The sequence below is a fragment of the Prionailurus viverrinus genome, chromosome D4 (genome assembly GCF_022837055.1).
Source record: "Prionailurus viverrinus isolate Anna chromosome D4, UM_Priviv_1.0, whole genome shotgun sequence".
Taxonomy (NCBI): domain Eukaryota; kingdom Metazoa; phylum Chordata; class Mammalia; order Carnivora; family Felidae; genus Prionailurus; species Prionailurus viverrinus.
Window position 1 is genome coordinate 77,558,275 of NC_062573.1, and position 20,446 is coordinate 77,578,720.

General features: G+C 43.8%; 1 protein-coding gene across 3 annotated transcripts in view; it reads left to right on the forward strand.

Annotated features, from left to right (window-relative positions):
* The window catches only part of KANK1 (KN motif and ankyrin repeat domains 1), a 203,887-nt gene that overhangs the window by 65,360 nt on the left and 118,081 nt on the right, over positions 1-20,446 (forward strand). For all 3 annotated transcript variants that reach the window (XM_047830508.1, XM_047830510.1, XM_047830509.1), the window contains exon 2: positions 2,293-2,413. The gene's annotated coding sequence lies outside the window, so the exon portion shown is untranslated. The remainder of the gene's footprint in view (positions 1-2,292; positions 2,414-20,446) is intronic.

Here is a 20,446-nt window from a genome sequence, read left to right on the forward strand (position 1 = left end):
GCTGTCGGTTATTTTTGGTCACTGAGCTCTGTGCCCGTGGAGAAGCGAGGAGTGAGGGCATGCATGGGGGGAGGCATTTTTATTGGTTTAAGTCCGGTGAACTTCAGGATACGAGATAAGCAGCTGTTTCGGTGGCTTGATTAGCACACTTCTTGATAACAGTGTCTCTGATGGTCTCCGTCTGCCCTCCTGGTTTGTCCTCAGTCCCCTGTGGTCTGCATCCTGGACCAGCCCCTATGACAAATTGTCCTCAGGGGTCACCTGTGGCTGCCTTACTAGGCGCTCAACTCCGTGACATCGTGTTCGTCCCCATCCGCAGCCCTCGACGTCGCTCATCTTTCCCTGGGCTAGTGGTCTCGGCACCTGCACGCTGTTTCTTCTGCCTCTGTATCCCCTCGCTCTGTATCTCCTCCTTAAGTTCTTCCTCCTGTGTCTCCCTTGATCCTTCACTGTGTCTCCTGTCATCACGCTTCCTTTAGCCCTGGAACTTCAGCCGTCGTGTTTCTGGAGGTAAAAGCCTAGCGGCCAATCCTCTTTCTCTCCACCGTGAGTCCTGTTGTTGCCGAGAGTGTTATCACAAGATGGCTTTTCAAATCCGAACACATTGGCTTCAACACAAAATCCACAGGCATCTGACGCACTGAGAGCTCCTCTCCTGGCTCTGCGAGGAGGCTCCTGGATGGTCTGTGCGCGGTTTCCTCATCGCTGATGAAACAGGCTCCTGTGTGAGCCTCTCTAGGCAAAAAAAAGTGGAGTTAATTAAAAAAAAAAAAAAAGTCTCATTACCTCAAGGCACAAAGGCGTATAAATTTCACAAAGTGTTCACAAAGCTGATCCAAAAAATGCTGGGTTGGTTTGTGGTCCATGCTAACCTGTAAAACTAAGTTAAAATGATCAGAGCGGTCCCTTTCCAGCTGGAGCACTATACTTAATAAACACAAAACAACGGACATTGCCACTAAGACACTGTGTGAGGGTTCAAGTGTCTGGAACATGGGCATTACTGGGGCCACAGGCTCAGCTGGGCTTTGACAGAAGGAATAAGAAAAGCAGTATCTTGCGTGAGGAATGAAACAAAGGAAGGGTCAAGGGTGTGTTCTTTGGAACATAGTAAGACTTAGCCTGACTAGGACCGGAATTATTTGTTGTAAGCTGGAGGAAGATAAGATAAATTAGAGCTAGGTTATGGAAGCCTCTGAAAGTCCGTGGAGGAGTCGACATTTGATGGAAGAGAATATTGTTGCCACCCAGGATCCTCATGTAAGGAATGCTGGATTTCGAAATGAGGAGACCAGAGAAGTCGAGAGTTGGAGATCTCCTATAAGGTGGGGTGGGAACGACCAGTATTTCTCAAGCATGTGTTGTAAACCATGCCCTGGATCTCATAGTCTTTCCTGTTACAGCAACCTTAGGGGTAGATGTCAACTGGCCCCCTTTGTGAGGACTTGTGTAAATTCTGCCAAGGGGCTGGGGCGGGATGTAAGCACAGGGACATCTGACCTCAAAGCACAATGAAGATCGAGGGAGGGCATTTTAATCCATTCTTCATTTTATAGCCCAGAAAGATGAGGCCCAGGAGAGAGGGGGCTGTTGGGGGTGGCAGAGGTTAGAGGACAGGGACACCGGGTCTGCAAGAGAGTGGGCGGGCGGAGGTCTGCAGAGAGAGGGCAGGGTCAAGGCCGCTGCTGTCGGCGGCTGGGGGTGCCCCGGTATTCGCCAGGCGTGGTGGACCGGAGTGAGAAAGACGAGGCACAGAACAGTGGGATGTTCAAGGGAAAGTGGTGCTGGGCTGCTCTGGGATGGGGGATGGCTTGCGCTAATCCCAAGGTTTTAATCCCAGGGAACTGCCACATGCCGAGAAAAATCCTCGGTGGAGCTGGTTTTCAGGGAAAGGCCATGTGCTTCTTACGGAGTAGTCTGACTCTGAAATGACAGAGATACCAAAGTATGAAAATGAATGGTATTCTTGAGCCGGCTTCTAGACCCGCCAACAAACGCCTGAACAGCGTTGGAAGTGCCAGTGAGAGGCTGGGAGGAACAGCCCTTGTCTTTGAAGCGATGGGGAGATCCCGAAAGAGCAAGCAAGCCAGCTTTTACCGAGAGCGAGGGGGACCCATGCCTGCATGAGCTCGTAGGCTCTCTGCCATTCTGGCCCGTCCCTTCCACCCCCACCTCGCCCCCCAATCACGGAAAATGGCTCAACTCTGCTCATTTCTCAACTCTATAGCTGTCTCCAGTAATCAAGCATATTTTGCCATCACGTTCTCCTCAACGAGATTCCTTTTCTTCCAGAATGATTGTCGCAGCACCGGACGGACTGCTGAGCTATCGAATTGTCTCCATCTTTTGACCACACTAGGGGAATGGAGTTGAAATATTGATGGCGGTAGTTTTCCGGCCTTACATAATTGAGGTGAGGTGTCCTTTTTCCATATGGCTGTCCTTAACTTGCCACGTTGTGTCCTTTAACTTTGCTTTGTGGAGACATTAATCCCTTCTTTCTCCCTACCTTTTATGCTCTAAAATCCTTTCGGGGTACTCTTCATCTGCAAATGTATTAGAGGGCAGAAAGGACTTTATCGGAAGAAATATGAGCAAACTGTTTGGCTCTGAAGAATAAAGGGGAAATGTATTACTCTTCAGATTAAATCAACAGAAGTACCCTATTTCCATAAACACACGATGCAGAAAGTGGATTATATTAGAGAAACGTAATAGATGGAAAGGAGTATTAAGGCTACTTGGGAAAAAATGGAGATATTTAAATATTAATATATTGCTGGCTTTATTCAACTAAAGAGAATCTAGAAAACAGAGAATTTAAAAGAAAAAAGGCTGTTGTTTCACTTGCAGGGATAATGCCTATTAAAATTTTAGTGCATGACTTGTAGTATTCATATTACAAATGTTGGTAATGATGTGTGTGTGTTGCATGTTAAGTTGCTAGATATGTGCAAACGAGTAACGTTTATCACATGTCTGCCCTAGGCCAGGCTCTATCCTAAGCACTTATATCAATGTGTGAATTCTCACCACCCTGTGAAGTGGGTTTTTTCTTATCCCCATTGTAAGAAAATTGAGGTTCAGATACATGACTTGATAAATAAACCTCTCACACGGCTGGTAAACCCACTCAGAACATACCAGTGGGCTTTTTTCCACCTGCTTCTCCTCCTTAAGAAGATGCTTATTCCTTTTTCTCTACAGCATATGTTGTTCAGTTACATGGCGATAGAATGATGTCCCTTCCCTGCCTCCTTACGTGCGACTTTTGAGCACATCCATTATTTCCCAAGGACATACTGCTACAGGCACCTTGGCAGAGTCCGTGGGGATGTGGGAACGTTGGGGTTTTTTATTGACCTTGCTGATGGTCTCAAAAGTTTATATTTTATGTGTATACACACACATACATACGCACACATACGTATCTACACAGTATCTGTTGGCCATCTGAATGTCTTCTTTGGGAAAATGTCTACTCAGGTCTTCACCTTTCTTTTTTTTTTTTTTAATTTTTTTTTTTTTAACATTTATTTATTTTTGAGACAGAGACAGAGCATGAACAGGGGAGGGGCAGAGAGAGAGGGAGACACAGAATCTGAAACAGGCTCCAGGCTCTGAGCGGTCAGCACAGAGCCCGACGTGGGGCTAGAACTCACAGACCGCGAGATCATGACCTGAGCTGAAGTCGGACGCTCAGCTGACCGAGCCACCCAGGCGCCCCAGGTCTTCTCCTTTCTTAATCAGATTATTATTATTTGGGGGGGGGGAGTTGTATGTAAGTTGTTTATATATTTGAATAATAACCTCTTATGGGTTATGTCATTTGCAGATACCTTCTCCCATTCAGTAGGTTATGTTTTGTTGATGTTTTCCTTCACTGTGGAGAGGCTTTTGATTTTGGTGTGGTCCCAGTAGTTTATTGTTGCTTGTGTTGCCCTTCCTGAGAGACATCTCCATAAATATGTTGCTGTAAGACAGGTCAGAGAGGTGACTGCCTATGTTTTCATTTAGGAGTTTTATGGTTTGAGGTCTCACATTTAGGTCTTTCATCCATTTTGAGTTTATTTTTGTGTATGGAGTGAGAAAGTGGTCCAGTTTCATTCTTGTGCTTGTAGCATTTATTGAAGAGTCTATCTTTTCCCCATCATATATTCTTGCCTCCTTTGTCATATAGTAATTGGCCATATAGACGTGGATTTATTTCTGGGCTCTCAGTCCTATTTCATTGATCTGTGTGTCTGTTTTTCTACCATTCCAATACTGTTTGGATTATTACAGCTTGGTAGCGTATCTTGAAATGTGGGATTGCAGTTGTGTTCTTCTTCTTCAAGATTGCTTCAGCTATGCAAGGTCTTTTGTGGTTCTGTACAAATTTTGGGATTGTTTGAGTTCTATGAAAAATGCACTTCATGTTTTGATAGGAATTGCATGGAGTCTGTAGACTGCTTTGGGTAGTATGGACATTTTAATGATATTCTTCTCATCTTTCCATTTGTGTTTTGTTGTGTTCAGTTTCTTTGATTCAGTATCTTACCATTTTCACATTACAGGACTTTCACCTCCTCAGTTAGATTTATTCTTAGGTATTTCATTCTTTTCAGTACAATTATAAATGGGATTGTTTCCTTAATTTCTCTTTCTGCTGCTTCATTATTAGTTTATAGAAATGCACCAGATTTCTGTGTATTGATTTCATATTCTACAACTTTACTGATTTGATTTATTTTAATAGTTTTTTTTGGTGGAGTCTTTCAGGTTTTCTACATAGAGTGTCATGTCATCTGCGAATAGCGACAGTTTTACTTCTTCCTTACCAACTTGGATGCCTTGTATTTCTTGTCTGATGGCTGTGGCTAGGAATTCCAGTAGTCCGTTGAATAAAAGTGGTGAGAGTGGACATTCTTGTCTTGTACATAATCTCAGAGGAAAAGCTGCCCTCAGTGTTTCACCATTGAATATGATATTAGCTGTGGGGTTTTGATATACGGCCTTTATTATGTTGAGACATGTTCCCTCTAAACCCACTTTGTTGAGTGTTTTGATCATGAACGGATGTTGTTCATTTGTCACATTCTTTTTTCTGTACCTGTTGACATCATCAGAGGGTTTTTATTCTTCCTCTTGTTAATATGATGATGTATCACATTGATGGGATTGTGAATATTGAACCAACCTGGAATCCTCAGAATAAATCCTCATTGATCATGGTAAAACATCCTTTTGATGTATTGATGAATTCAGTTTGCTAATGTTTTGAAGATTTTTGCATGTGTGTTCATCAGAGATACCGGTCTGTAGTTTTCTTTTTTGGTGGTGTCTTTGTCAACATAATTAGTTAAAGTTGCTGAAGATTCTAGTTTAGGAATGTGCTTAATGAAATTCCCTCTGGGCATACATGTCAATGCATACCCTCCTAACTAGTTTTGAGGCTGCTCTTAATAATATTTAATATAAGGGGCACCTGGGTGGCTCAGTTGGTTGAGCTTCTGACTTCGGCTCAGGTCATGATCTCATGGTCTGTGGGTTCCAACCCCAGGTCGGGCTCTGTGCTGACAGCTCAGAGCCTGGAGCCTGCTTTGGATTCGGTGTCTCCCTCTGTCTCTGCCCCTCCCCTGCTCGTGCTCTCTCTCACTCTCTCAAAAATAAACATTAAAAAAAATTTTTTTAAATAATATTTAATATAAGTTCAGAAAAGAGATTTTTGATGTATATTACCTGAAAGATCTGAACCAGTTTACAAATTTCACTGACAGTAGCAAGAGATATCTTTCCCATACTCTTCTTAACATTAGAGTATAGAATTAGAAAAAAAAAAACAACTTTATCCAGTTTTCTGGACAAGTGAACGTTGGTCATATATTTATGAATCAGTTATATTTCTCCTAATGTGAATTCTCTGTTCATGTCCTTTGCCCGTATCTCCAAAGGGACGTTTGCTTTTTTGTTACTGATTTGCATGAGTGTTTAAAAAATTTTTTTTATTGTTTATTTATTTTGAGAGAGACTGAGAGGGAGGGAGGGAGGGAGGGAGGGAGGGGCAGAGAAAGAGGGAGACACAGAATCCAAAATAGGGTCCAGGCTCTGAGCTGTCAGCACAGAGCCCGACACGGGGCTCATATCCATAAGCTGTGAGATCATGACCTGAGCCAAAGTCAGATGCTTAACCAACTGAGCCACCCAGGGACCCCTGCAGGAGTGTTTTTATTGTAAAATTTCTTTTATTATAAAAATATTGTTAGCTTTTATGTCCTTTGCCTTTGACTTTTATGGTGGTTTTTTAAAAATGTTTATTTATTTTGTGAGGCGAGTGCACATGGGAAGGGCAGAGAGAGAGAATCCCAAGCAGGCTCCACCCTGTCTGTGCAGAGCCAAACACAGGGCCCGATCCCACAAACTGTGAGATCGAGACTTGAGCTGAAATTGAGAGTCAGACGCTTCACCGAGTGAGCCACCCAGGCACCCTCTGTCTGGCGGTTTTAAAAATAAGTCAATATTTAATTTAGGTAGTGAGATCTTTTCCCTGTGGTTTCCATATAGATTCACTAGGAGGCAGGAATGCCTTTAATTATTCCCCCTTCTTGTAGCAGAATGACCTGTTCTGAGTGTCGCCTCTTGGCGCTCCCCTGCCCCGGGGGCCACGGCCGTCTGCTTACAAAGGCCTCAAGGCTCCACGCGATGTGTCTCTGCCTGCTGTCCAGCCTCAACTCTGTCACTGTCTGTGGAACCCTGTGTTCCAGCATCCCTGGCCTCCCGTCAATTCGTGGAGCCTGCCGAGCTCTTTCCTGCCCCCAGAATTCTGTAGGCGCTGCCCCTTTGCCAGGACCATGTGCTTGTGCTTGTTGAATATACGCACACGCACAGCCAGACACGCACATACACGTGTGCTCACACACATCTCTTGGACCTGACTCCATCTGGTTCAGAGAGGCAGTTCCCGAGAGAGAGCCCCGGACCTGGCTGCTTGGGGTCACCCGGCTTCTCCATTCACCACCTCTGTGTCCTTGGACACAGTCACCTCTTCCTCACCTGTAATGTTACAATCTTCATCATAATAGTCCTTACTAATCTCAGTGTCCTTGGGAGGAGTACACGGGTGAATTTATGCAAAGTTCTTGGAAATCGACCCCATGCGCAGAAGTGCACATCAGTGGTTCACTGTCATTGTCATTCACCAGTTTTCAGCGCACTCTGCACCTGAGAGAGTGCTGTCCTGTCCAGGTTTTGTCATCCCCTTGGGCATTCTCCATCTCCTTATCCCCTTTTCCCCCTTAAGACTATCAGTACACAACTATTTTTTAAAAATTTTTTTGGAAGTTTATTTATTTTTTTTTTAATTTTTTTTTCAATGTTTATTTTTATTTTTGGGACAGAGAGAGACAGAGCATGAACGGGGGAGGGGCAGAGAGAGAGGGAGACACAGAATCGGAAACAGGCTCCAGGCTCTGAGCCATCAGCCCAGAGCCCGACGCGGGGCTCGAACTCACGGACCGCGAGATCGTGACCTGGCTAAAGTCGGACGCTTAACCGACTGCACCACCCAGGCGCCCCTGGAAGTTTATTTTTAAGAGAGAGAGAGAGAGAGAGACAGAGTGCAAGCGGGGGAGGGGCAGAGAGAGAGGGAGACACAGAATCTGAAGCAGACTCCAGGCTCTGAGCTGTCAGCACAGAGCCTGACGTGGGACTTGAATTCACAAACTGCGAGATGATGACCTGAGCCGAAGTTGGATGCTTAACTAGCTGAGCCACCCAGGCGCTCCCAGGCTTTTTTATTCTTCATTAATGTTTGATCTTGACACATTCTCTCTCTCTGTCTCTCTCTCTCTCTGTCTCTCTTTGTCTCTCCCCCATCCCCCACAAATAATTTGCATACTTTTTGTGAACAATGTCATGAACGCACTTTCTTATGCACATCAGTGGGCTTCAAAAACACTTGAAGCCTTTGTTTTCTAGCTGGTTAGAGAAATTACTAATTGATCTTTTCCCAGGGCTTTAAACACCAGGTCCTGCTTAGTTTGTGTGAGTCACTGGATGTAATCTTCCAGAGGGCAGGGGTCCGGGCACCCTCAGGAATGTGGTGTCATCTGATAATGACTTCGTTCTCACTGCAAAGGAGGAAACAGGGACTTAGAAGCCAGTGGGGCGGGAAAGGAGAAATTCTTCTCCGTCCGTGGGAGTGAACATTAAGCAAAAACGTTTTCACTGGCTGATAGAACACACAGGTTGCTTTCTGGGGGAAGGGGCTCACTGATTGGGGTGCTGTCAGGTTCTAAATTTTTTCACCATTCTGTCGTTCTCTTCTGCCTTTTTTTTTTTTTTTTTTTTGTCGTGAGAATAGAAATCGGTGTAGGGTGGCCTGGGGCAGAGAGCACAGTGAGTCACAGGCCTCTGCCCTTCACACGGGCAGGCCGAAGTGAGCCGCTGACCACCCCGGCCTCTGATCTATGGCACTGCACCCCCCGCCCCAGAGAGCCGGAGGGGTTTCTGTAAGTGATGGGGACGCCGGGCTTGTGCAGAATGGCCCCTGCCAGGGTTTTGCACAGTGCCCACCTTATATTGCACCAGAAAGGCAAGTTTCATTGCATAAGGGGACAATTTACGGCCATGGGCTTATCTCCTTGTTTTCACTCTTTATGTTTTTCTGGCTCTTAATAAAATGTGAAGTCACAAAGCAATTAAATAGTAGTGTAGTTTTCAGGCAGGAGGTGGAGAGAGGCTAACTGGGGGAAAGGCCAACATGATTGACAGAGGCTGACTGGAGATTTACATTGGGAATAACTCGTTCCTCAAAACTTTCTTCATTTCCTGGTGGGAAGTATGGGGTAAATCATCGACCAGGAGGGTAGATGATTAAAAGTGCAGGAGTTATGATTTCTTTTTGACTTTGTAAGTCTCTAAATCTAAACCTTAACGTGGAGTTCTCATTTTAGGAGCTCTCGAGGAAGTGATGGAAACCACTCGGCCAAGGATTGAGGTGAAGCAGAAACACTGTAAAAATCTCTCATTGCTAATAAGCTCGAGCTTGTTTATATTTTATGAAATGTCTTAAGATCCAGTGAAATGCAGTAGAGAATTCACGAGCCTTTTTCTTTTTTTATCCCTTCAACTCAGATCCACAAGGGTAGATATTTTTGGATTTTTAAAAATATCGAATGGGGTTTCATCCATGAGTGTCTAAGAGTTTTTAAAATAGCATTAGTAGGGGCACCTGGGTGGCTCAGTCGGTTAAGCGTTTGACTTTGGTTCAGGTCAAGATCTCGCAGTTTGTGGGTTCTAACCCTGTGTAGGTCTCTGTGCTGACAGCTCGGAGCCTGGAGCCTGCTTCAGATCCTGTGTCTCCTTCTCTCTGCCCCTCCCCCACTCATACTCTGTCTCTCAAAAATAAATAAACATTAAAAAATAGCATTAGTAATATTTAATCATGACATTTAAACTGAGCAAGAATGTGGACAATTGAACATAAAAATATGGAAGGGCACCTGGGTGGCTCAGTCGGTTAAGCATCCGACTTTGGCTCAGGTCATGATGTTAGAGTTCGTGAGTTCGAGCCCCACGTGGGGCTCTGTGCTGACAGCTCAGAGCCTGGAGCCTGCTTCGGATTCTGTGTTTCCCTCTCTCTCTGCCTCTACCCTGCTCATACTCTCTCTCTCTCTCTCTCTCTCTCTCTCTCTCTCTCTCAAATAAATAAACATTACAAATAAATTAAAAAAGCATGGAGAGTTGAGACCCCCTGTGCCTTTATCCCAGCATCCTCGAACATATAAAAGAAACTCTTGATTTAGCCACTTTTTATTGCTGATAACCTCTTTATTCTAATCAAGAGACTGGACAAGTAAAGGTACATGCGTTGAAGTTGTCCTTCTTTCTTATTCGTGAAACATTTTGACTTTAAGGAGTTTTGAAAGCTGCTTTTTGATCCGAAGTTCTCTTGTTTCCTAATAACCCCACTGAAATGGCCAAAGAAAATAGCTTAAATTAAAATGCAGTCCTCGGTCCCTGGCGAGAGAAAGAGTAATTTGACTCAGAGTTAATTTCTCTGACCCAGAAAATGAGGGGCTGAAGGGCCAGCGCTTTTTCTGGTGTGAATTCATCTTGCCGGGAGAGCGCTCGGAAGGGGAGACTTCTTGCCTTCTCGGGAGCACCCCTATCCCACCCCTCCCCCCACCCTCCCCCCACCCCGCATCACCGCCTAAAAGAGCATCGGAGCCATCCCGTTTCCGTTGAGGGTGGGCCTCCTGATAGAGGACTCCCAGGAAGATTTGTACGGAGGGAACAGGGGAGTGTTCATTTCTAGACCTCGGTAAAAGGGTAACACGCGGCTTTTCTCGCAGCTCACTACATCTCTTCCAAGTCCCTGCCCAGGGTCCTGTGTGTGGATGGTGAAGCACCAAGTTCATTTCCTGTCCCTGTAAATAGAGGAGGGAGTGAGACCTCTTTGGATGTCCGTTTCTGACCTCTCGGCTCTTGGGGGTGGGGGGGAGCTAATTGTCAGTCACTGGGTCATTTTGCCACCCCAGGGCCGGTGCTCGTTAACAGCCGCTGGTTTGTATGTGTCGTTGCCCCGGCAACAGTCCTTTATCCATCCAGAGTGTGGCAGGGGTGGGTGTCTGGATGCAGAAAACGCCCATCTGCCCTGGTGCTGCTCATTCTTCCAGGGAAAGGTAACTCACCGGGGAATTAGTGTTTGGGTCTTAGCTGTGTATTATTTCTTTTCAACTCTATTTGTTTTTAATGACTCCAAATGCTCATAACAGAGAAGTGAATCATTTAAAAATGAACAGGGGCACCTGGGTGGCTCAGTCGGTTGAGCATCCTACTCTTGGTTTCGGCTCAGGTCGTGATCTTCACGGTTCGTGAGTTTGAGCCCCGCATCAGGCTGTGTGCTGACAGCTCGGAGCCTCCTTGGAATTCTGTCTCTTCCTCTCTCTTTGCTCCTCCCCTTCTCTTGCGCTCTCCCTCTCTCTCAAATAAACTTTAAAAAATGAAAATAAAGAATAAAAGCGAGCAGTTCAGTGGCATTTTAGTACATTCACAGTGTTGCATCGCTGTCTTCTCTAGTTTCAAAACGTTTTATTGCCCCAGGAAGAAACCCTGTACCCATCAACTCGCCTCCCTCAGCCTCTGGCAAACGTTCATCTGCTTTGTCTTTGAGTTGACGGATTCCGGATATGTCCTATAAATGGAATCCTAGAATATGTGACCTTTTGTGTCTGGCTTCTCTCACGTAGCGTGTTTTCAAGGCTCATCCGTGCTGTACCGTGTGGCTGAATAGTAGTCTCTTCTATGGACGTGCCACAATTTTTTTCAATTCATTCACCTGGTGGACATTTGGGTTCTTTCCACCTTTTGATGCCTGTGAATAGTGTTGCTGTGAACACGGGTATATAAGCATTTTGGGTCCCCATTTTCAGTCCTTTGGTGGAATTGCTGGGTCATAGGCAAATGCTTTTTGACTTTTTTGGGAAACCGTCAAACTGTTTTTCCCCAGGAACTGAACCATTTACATTCCCACCAACAGTGCATAACTTTAAGTTGTCTCACTTGCTTACCAACACGTGCTGTTTCTCCTTCTTTTTCTTTAGTCATCCTTGTGATTAGGAAGTAGCACTTCATTGTGGTTGTGATTTTCATTTCCCCAATGACAAATGATATTGGTCATCTTTTCGTGTCCTTACCATTTGTGTATCTTCTTTGGAAAAATGTCCATTTCTCCTTCCCATCCCCCAGTGGGATCCTTGGCCCATTTTTAATTTGGTCTGTCTTTAAAATAAATTGGGGGGGGGGGGCGCCTGGGTGGCGCAGTCGGTTAAGCGTCCGACTTCAGCCAGGTCACGATCTCGCGGTCCGTGAGTTCGAGCCCCGCGTCGGGCTCTGGGCTGATGGCTCGGAGCCTGGAGCCTGTTTCCGATTCTGTGTCTCCCTCTCTCTCTGCCCCTCCCCCGTTCATGCTCTGTCTCTCTCTGTCCCAAAAATAAATAAACGTTGAAAAAAAAAATTAAAAAAAAAAATTAAAAAAATAAAAAAAATAAATAAATAAAAAAGAATAAAAGATGGGGCGCCTGGGTGGCGCAGTCGGTTAATCATCTGACTTCAGCCAGGTCACGATCTCGCGGTCCGTGAGTTCGAGCCCCGCGTCGGGCTCTGGGCTGATGGCTCGGAGCCTGGAGCCTGTTTCCGATGCTGTGTCTCCCTCTCTCTCTGCCCCTCCCCCGTTCATGCTCTGTCTCTCTCTGTCCCAAAAATAAATAAACGTTGAAAAAAAAATAAATAAAATAAAAAATAAAATAAAATAAATTGGGTTGTCTTTTTGTTGTTGAGTTGTGAGAGTTCTTTATATATCCTGGATGCTAGACCCTTCTCAGATACATGATTTGCACGTATTTTCTTCTGTTCTTTTCTTTGCACTCTCTCGGTGATGTCCTTTGGACACACACAAGTTTTTATATTTTGATGAAGTTCAAGTTATTTATTTTTTCTTCAGTTGCTCATGCCGACTTCCTGATCCCTATATTTTCTTCTACGAATTTTATGTTTTTCTCTCTAAATTCAGTCTATTAATCCATTTTGATTTAATTTTCATAAGGTGAGAGGTCAGGGTCCAACTTGATTCTCTTGTATGTGGGTATCTAGTTCCATTTATTGAAAGGATTCTCTATCCCCGATTGAGTGGTCTTTTCACACTTTAAAAAAAAAAAATGAATTGGTCACGTCGGGTTTATTTTTGGACCCCTTAGGTTTTTTTCCACTAGTCTGTGTGTCTATCCTTGTGTCCATTTATACTGTTATGGTTACTGTAGGTTGTAGTAAGTTTTAAAATTGGAAAATGTGAATCTTCTAAATTTTTTCTTTTTCAACATCGCTTTGAATAGTCAGGGCCCCTTGTAGTTCCATATGAACTTAAAGATCAACTTCTCTATTTCTGCAAAAAAAAAAAAAAAAAAAAAAAAAAAAAAGAAGAAGAAGAAGAAATAGGCTATTGGAATTTTGATAGAGATTGCACAGAATCTGTAGATGATTTTTCATAGTATTGTCATCTTGACAATATTAAGTTTTCCAATTCGTGAACACATGATGTCTTGCCGTTTAGTTATATCTGTCCTAACTTATTTCAGCATTGGTATATAGTTTCAGAGTACAAGTGTTTTGCCTCCATTAAATTTATTCTTAGGTATTTTATTCTTTGGGTGCAGCTGCAAATGAAATTGTCTCTTTGATTTCCTTTTCAGATTGTCTCTTCCTGGTATATAGAAACACAGCTGCCTATATGTTATTTTTATTTAGAAAATATTTAACATTAAAAAAAATCTCTTCTGGGGGCGCCTGGGTGGCTCAGTCGGTTAAGCGTCCGACTTCAGCTCAGGTCACGATCTCACGGTCTGTGAGTTCGAGCCCCGCGTCATGCTCTGGGCTGATGGCTCGGAGCCTGGAGCCTGTTTCCGATTCTGTGTCTCCCTCTCTCTGCCCCTCCCCTGTTCATGCTCTGTCTCTCTCTGTCTCAAAAATAAATAAACATTAAAACAAATTTATAAAAAAGTTTTAAATAAAAAAATTTTAAAAAATCTCTTCTGGTTCTTTTAAAAATGAAGTAAGAACCCCAGTATCCCCCTATATATTCCTGTTTAGTTTGATGGACATCCTTCCATATATTTTCTGTACATATACATGCAAATAAACTTTGTTCCTTTGAGTAGACTCATAATATACTTTGCCTCCATTTGAACTTACATATAGATGATAAATATCTTTCTACGTCACTACATCTAGATTTACAGTTTTCCTTTCAAATGCCGCAGAGTATCCTGTTGTACAGATGTTCTGTACTTTAAGAGTGTTCTTGTAATTTTTTTTAATGTTTGTTCATTTTTGAGAGAGACATAGCATGAGCAGGGGAGGGGCAGAGAGAGAAAGGGAGATAGAGAATCTGAAGCAGGTTCCAGGCTCCGAGCTGTCAGCGCCGAGCCTGACGCGGGCCTCTAACCCACAAACCGTGAGATCATGACCTGAGCCAAAGTCAGACGTTTAGCCTGCCGAGCCACCCAGGTACCCCAAGAAGGTTCTTTTAATGAACATTTCGTGCGATGTCAGTGTGACGTCAGCAGATGGTGTGATGTTTTCTATTATAAACAATGTAGCAATTAAGTCTTGTGCCTGTATCCATACATACTTATGTGAGTATGTCTTGAAGGTAGTTTCCCATAAGTAGAATTGCTGAAGCAAAAAATAGGCACATAGTATCTTTTGGTGGACAGGGAGAGATTTTGTTTTTATAGTGTTTATTATGGGCATAGATGCTACCTACTCTTATCTAAGAACATCACAGTGAGTAAATGCTTGGAGAAAAATGTAAAAATGAGGGTGCGTCTAACCGTTCTTCTTTCTAGCGCTACCTGGTAACCTATCATCTAAATAAAATGTAAATAATAAAATCCTTTTGGGTATGAGCTATGTAAACAAGGTGTTTTTAAATGCGTTGTTAGCCCAGCTTAATGTTGTTAGGGAAGAAAGCAACTGATAGCACATAAGTGCCTTCTGGGCTTTTCTCTCTCCTGCCTGCTGTACACCTCACCCCCCTCCTAATCTATCTTTCATTATCCACACCCCTCCCCCTAATTGCTGGCAATCACTCCAAAAGTTCTTTTGCTTGGTGACAGATACTATGAACACCCAATGTTCTCTTTTCTGGCACTGTCCAAGAAAGACCAGCTTGAGAATTTGCTCACATGTTCCGAAGATAGAGACTTCGTTTTGTTCAAGTCTAACTGGAAAGTTTAGCTAAACCCCAGAAGGCAGACCACATCCATTTTGGGGTAGGGTCACCTGTTCTTCGGTGTCTCAGTCTCCCGTCTTACACCTTCCTGTGCTTTGCTGTGGTTGACTAAGAAAAGCAGAGGAAGATGCTTCTGTAAAAGCCCCAAAGAAAAAGAAGTCAAATAGGGGCACCTGGGTGGTCCAGTCGGTTCAGCATCTGACTTGGCTCAGGTCGTGATCTCGCGGTTTGAGGGTTCGAGGCCCACGTCGGGCTCTGTGCTGACAGCTCAGAGCCTGGAGCCTGCTTCGGGTTCTGTGTCTCCCTCTCTCTCTCTGCCCCTCCCCTACTCGTGCTCTCTCTCTCTCTCTCTCTCTCTCAAAAATAAAATAAACATTAAAAATTTTTTTAGACAAAGGAAGTCAAATGGAAGTGAGGAATAAGAGTAACCTCAGTTGCTTTCCTTTTCCATCTGTTTTTCAAAAAGGTTTTATTTTGAAATAATTTTAGACTTGGAGAAAAGTTGCAAAGTTAGTACAGAGTTCACGTGTGCCCTTCAGCCAGCTTCTTTGAATGTATGACTAGAATGTATGATGACAATCAGGACTTCTAAGTTGTTACCCTACTTGTAGCTATGCTATAGGCTTTGTCAGCTTCCCACCCAGTTTTCTACTCCTATCCTGTTTCTTTTCTAGGATTCAGTCCAGGATCCACATTGGATTTAGTTGTTCTGCCTCCTTAGATTTCTACAGTTCGCCAGTCTTACCCTGTTTTTCACGATCTTGGTATTTTTGAACAGTACTGGTCATTATTATTATTATTTTAATGTTTATTTTGGGAGGAGAGAGGAACAGAGAGCAAGCAGGGGAGAGGCAGAGAGAGAGAGAGAGAGAGAGAGAGAGAGGGAGGGAGGGAGGCTCGAACTCACGAACCGTGACATCATGACCTGAGCCGAAGTCAGATGCTTGACTGACTGAGCCACCCAAGAGCCCCCGGTCGCTTATTTTGTTGAATGAAATTTCCTAAATTTGGGGGTTTTCTGATGTCTTCTAATATTTGCTTGTGAGGCTATGCATTTTGGGGAAGAAGACCACACAAGTGATGATGCTTCCTTTCCAGTGAGTGGTTACTTGATGTCCCTTTTCCTTATTGGTGGTGATGATAATCTTGACCACTTGATTCAGGTGTCTCCTGGGTTTCTCCATTCTAAAGTTGCTGTTGTAATTGGTAAATTAGTCTTTTTGTAAGTAATAAATACCTTGGGGGTCAGCTCCTTTGAGACTGTGCAAAGGCCTTGCTTCTCCTCAAGCTTCCTGTCACTGACTTTAGCATCCATTGTAGATCCTGAGTGGGACCTTAACTGACTGAGCCACCCAGACACCCCTCTTTCATCTGTTTTAAAATGAGCTCTTCCCTCGTGAGCACGGTTGTGGTTGTGGCAGGCCTGAAACCTGATCTTGACTCCGCTGGGCAGTTAATCATTTCGGTGTCCAATCATTTTGACCAGATCATTTAATGGTGGGTCATTAAAATCACTGCACATAGAGACCTGTAGACAAGTAAGGATTTTGCCTATAAATGGAACAGGTTAACTTTTTTTGTGGAAAAACATTCTAACATTGAAAGGCCGGTGTTAGTGTCCTAACATTCCTAACATTCCTCACATTCCTCAAATAATCTCTCAAGGATTTTGGACTCTCACTTTTAGCCCATGCCATATTTTAAGGTTCATATGAATAACTTTTGGTCCTTCTGTTAATTATAGAGAGTAAATGCTACTTAATGTATTCTTATTAATGAGTGTTTTCCTCAATGTCTAAGTGCAGATTGATGGTCCTATAATAAGTTATTTTTGCATATACATTATGTGGCACAAAACTTCTGATAAGTTAGTTATGTCCTTATAATGTTATTTATGAAATCTTATAGTCAGAAGCCATTGGTAAAATATCTTTTACTCACGAGCTTTGAGGGCCTCTTTTCCTTGGAGAGCCAGTATACTTTCTTGGCTGCTTTTAATTCTTTCAAAATAGAGCTCGCCTAGATGAGATTCCAGAGTAACTTCTGTTTTCCTCTGTAATTTTTCATATTTCTGTGACCACATCCCAGCTCTTGTGGCCAGCAGTGTCTGTGAAAACAAAGCATGAAGTCAAAGCACATTCCACAGGTGATTGGTGGGATTATAATAGTTACAAAGTGTATTCATCTCCAGCGATAAGGATCTGCCTGAGCATTTTGCTCTAGTTCAAAGCTCATTCTTGGGTCTTACCACCTGTTTCTTGTATGTATGTTCCTCTTTCGAAATAGAGATGGAAAGAGAGTGGCTGTATATCAGAATTTAAGAAGGTCATTCTTTTTCAAGGGCTTTTGCCTTTCGACTTGGACCTTTTGTAAGAAATTTCCGTATTCTTCTCACCCCTGATACCCTTGAATTTGGGAGTGGGGTTAGGTGCGATTTGGTACAAACCCCAGCTGGCCAGTTAAAGCCCAGTGTGGTAATGTTTTGAAAATATGCCTGGCTGACTCTGATCTCTAAATGTGCAGATTATCTTTGCAGCAATAAGATATCTTGAAGAGCTTCAAGTAGTTTTGATAACTAATCATTACATTCTTCAGCCAGAACATTTTGCTAAGAATGGCTCGTGTGCCTTGCATCCAGTTTGTTTGTTTGTTTGTTTGTTTGTTTATTAAAAATATGTTTTAATGTTTACTTTTGAGAGAGAGAGAGAGAGAGCGCGAGCACAAGCGGGGGAGGGGCAGAGAGAGAAGGAGACACAGAATCAGAAGCAGAGGCTCCAGGCTTCGAGCTGTCAGCACAGAGCCCGACATGGGGCTCGAACTCACAAACTGTGAGATCATGACCTGAGCAGAAGTCAGATGCTTAACGGACCGAGCCACCCAGGCGCCCTTGTTTTGCATCCAGTTGAAAGGTTAGGAGTGTAAGATTGTAACTGTAGCCCTAGTTGTGTGGAGAGACGCCACATTCACATGTGGTATTTCTTTACTCTTTATAGTTGCTGCATTAATTGTCTTTACCTTTCCCTCATTCTAGGACAGGAATATTTTACCTACCATATTAATAATTTTTCTGTGCCCTACTATTAATTAAAATAAAAAGTGGACTAAACTTTCTCTTTTAAAAATTCCACCTTATTATGCTTAATTTTTCTTTCTTTTTTTTTTTTTTTATTCATTAAGTCATGGTTGAGGTGAGCAGCATGTCACTGGCCCTTTGAGTTTTGCAAAAAGCTTTCTCCTATAGGATCTCGACTTTTAGGTACCAATTCATAGATGCTCTAGTGCCTAGAGTAACAGAGCTAACATTCAAAGCATGAAACATGTTCTCTGGTTCTTGATTCCCTCTCTTCCCTGGAGACATGGGGAATATTAATAGTGATGTCAGTCATTCATAACCATTTATTGAACCGGCACTGTGTGCCAGGCAGTGTGGGGGATAGTTTGCAAATAGCATCTCATTTGCTCTTACTAGAAACCTCCCAATATTTCAGAAACAGAACCCAGTGCTTGAAACATGAAATGACTCATCCAGGATTACATAGTGAGTAGACCCGAGAACGGCTTGGATTATTGTCTCAGGTCACTGCTCATCCCACACAGCATTCTGTGACTGTCCTCATGTCGCTAAAGAGAAGAATGCCTTCAGGGTTGCCATTTGCTCAAAGCATTCTTAATTTTTTTAATGTTTATTTCTTTTTTTTTTTAATTTTTTTTAACGTTTATTTATTTTTGAGACAGAGACAGAGCATGAACAGGGGAGGGTCAGAGAGAGGGAGACACAGAATCTGAAACAGGCTCCAGACTCTGAGCTGTCAGCACAGAACCCGACGCAGGGCTCGAACTCACGGACTGCGAGATCATGACCTGAGCCGAAGTCGGCCGCTCAACTGACTGAGCCACCCAGGCGCCCCTTAATGTTTATGTCTGAGAGAGAGAGAGAGAGAGAGAGAGAGAGAGCGAGCATGTGCGAGCGAGCAGGGGAGGGGCAGAGAGAAAGGGAGACACAGAATCCGAAGCAGGCTCCAGGCTCTGAGCTGTCAGCACAGAGCCCGACGTGGGCCTCGAACCCACAAAGTATGAGATCATGACGTGAGCCCAAGTCCGACGCTCATCAGACTGAGCTACCCACGTGCCCCTCAAAGTCTCTTTAAATTTTGAAAACATTTCAGATGATTTTGAAAAAAATGACTTTTAAGGTTAGTTTTTTGGGGGTTCAGCTATTGTCACACCTTTGGTTTCTAGACATAAAATTCGAGATAGGAGGAGAGGAAATTGCTCCCAGATGGTGCCATCATGCCTTTTCTTGAAGCTGAATACAACTTCTCTCTTAGGCTTTCTTGCTTTACTGTGAGTAGAAGCTTGAGGCTTTGGGCTGGTGGAGTATATTTAACAGCAGAAAAGATAAGCACTTAAACACTAAACTTCACAGTGTATAGACCTTGGGGATGAGTCACTGGAAGCTGCCTTGACCTTTCGTGCCGGTGCTCCCACTTCACCCGCACCCGGCAACAGTGTGTGGAGTTTGGATTCAGGAAGCCTGGCAGATAGTGCAAGTGGGATCTTAGCTGGAAGAAATAAAAAGCCCTAACTTGAACCTCCCTTGTATCTACCCTTCCTACGTCTCTAAGATGTGAGCTTGTGATTATACTGGGCTCATGGTGAGATCATCCTTGGAAGAAGGAAGTCCTGAGAAAGGAGGAGGGTGGATTTTCATCCAGCAGGTAATTAAAAACCTGCTTTACAAGTTCAGGAAAAGTTGGGGTCATAGGTGTTGGGCTTAAGATGTATTAGGGTTTTGCTGGGTAACGAACGGATGATTTGGGGCTTCAAGGAGCTATCCAGCTTCTGTAGTCTGAAAGTTCCCTTCTTAGGCTAAAAAGAGACACGGTGGAAATTATTAACACAGCAATCACAGATAACTTGAGCACTAAAAGACACCATTTGGCTATTGGGTTTGAGTATAAAGTAACCATGTGGCTTTCGTGTGAGTGATGGCTTAGACAACGTGACAGAAAACTGTCAGCGTTCTCTATTTAACGTGCATGCCTCCGAAGTGGGTAACAGGGCCACTCACAACTGATGTTTTGTTACTCTGTTATTCTAACCACTGAAGAAAAGGCTGTGATGGTAAGAAGCAGTAAGGTCCTGGTCTCTTTTGTTGCTGATGGGAAGTTATTTTGTTACCACCTTGTCTCTTAAATCACACTTCAGGAAATGACTAGAAATTGCGGGAGAAAGATGGTTATAATGATATATGAGCCATGTGCAGACTCTTAAAATTTGGGGGGGGTGGGGATTGGCATAAGTAGAAAACACTGGAGTGAGCTTTCCTGAAGTCAGAGGCATTCTGACATGGGAGACCTCTTGTCACTAGTATTTCCTTCCTCCCTCCCTCCCTCCCTCCCTCCCTCCCTCCCTTCCTTCCTTCCTTCCTTCCCTCACTCACAGTGTATTTATTTTGAGAGAGACAGAGACAGTGTGAGCAGGGGAGGGACAGAGAGAGGGGGAAAGGGAAGCCCAAGAAGCAGGCTCCACACTATTAGCACAGAACCCAATGTGGGGCCCAAACCCACAAACCACGAGATCAGGATCTGAGTCAAAACCAAGATCTGGACGCTCAGCCAACGGAGCCACCCAGGTGTCCCAGAATTTCCTTGCTTAAGCACATTTGGGTACCCT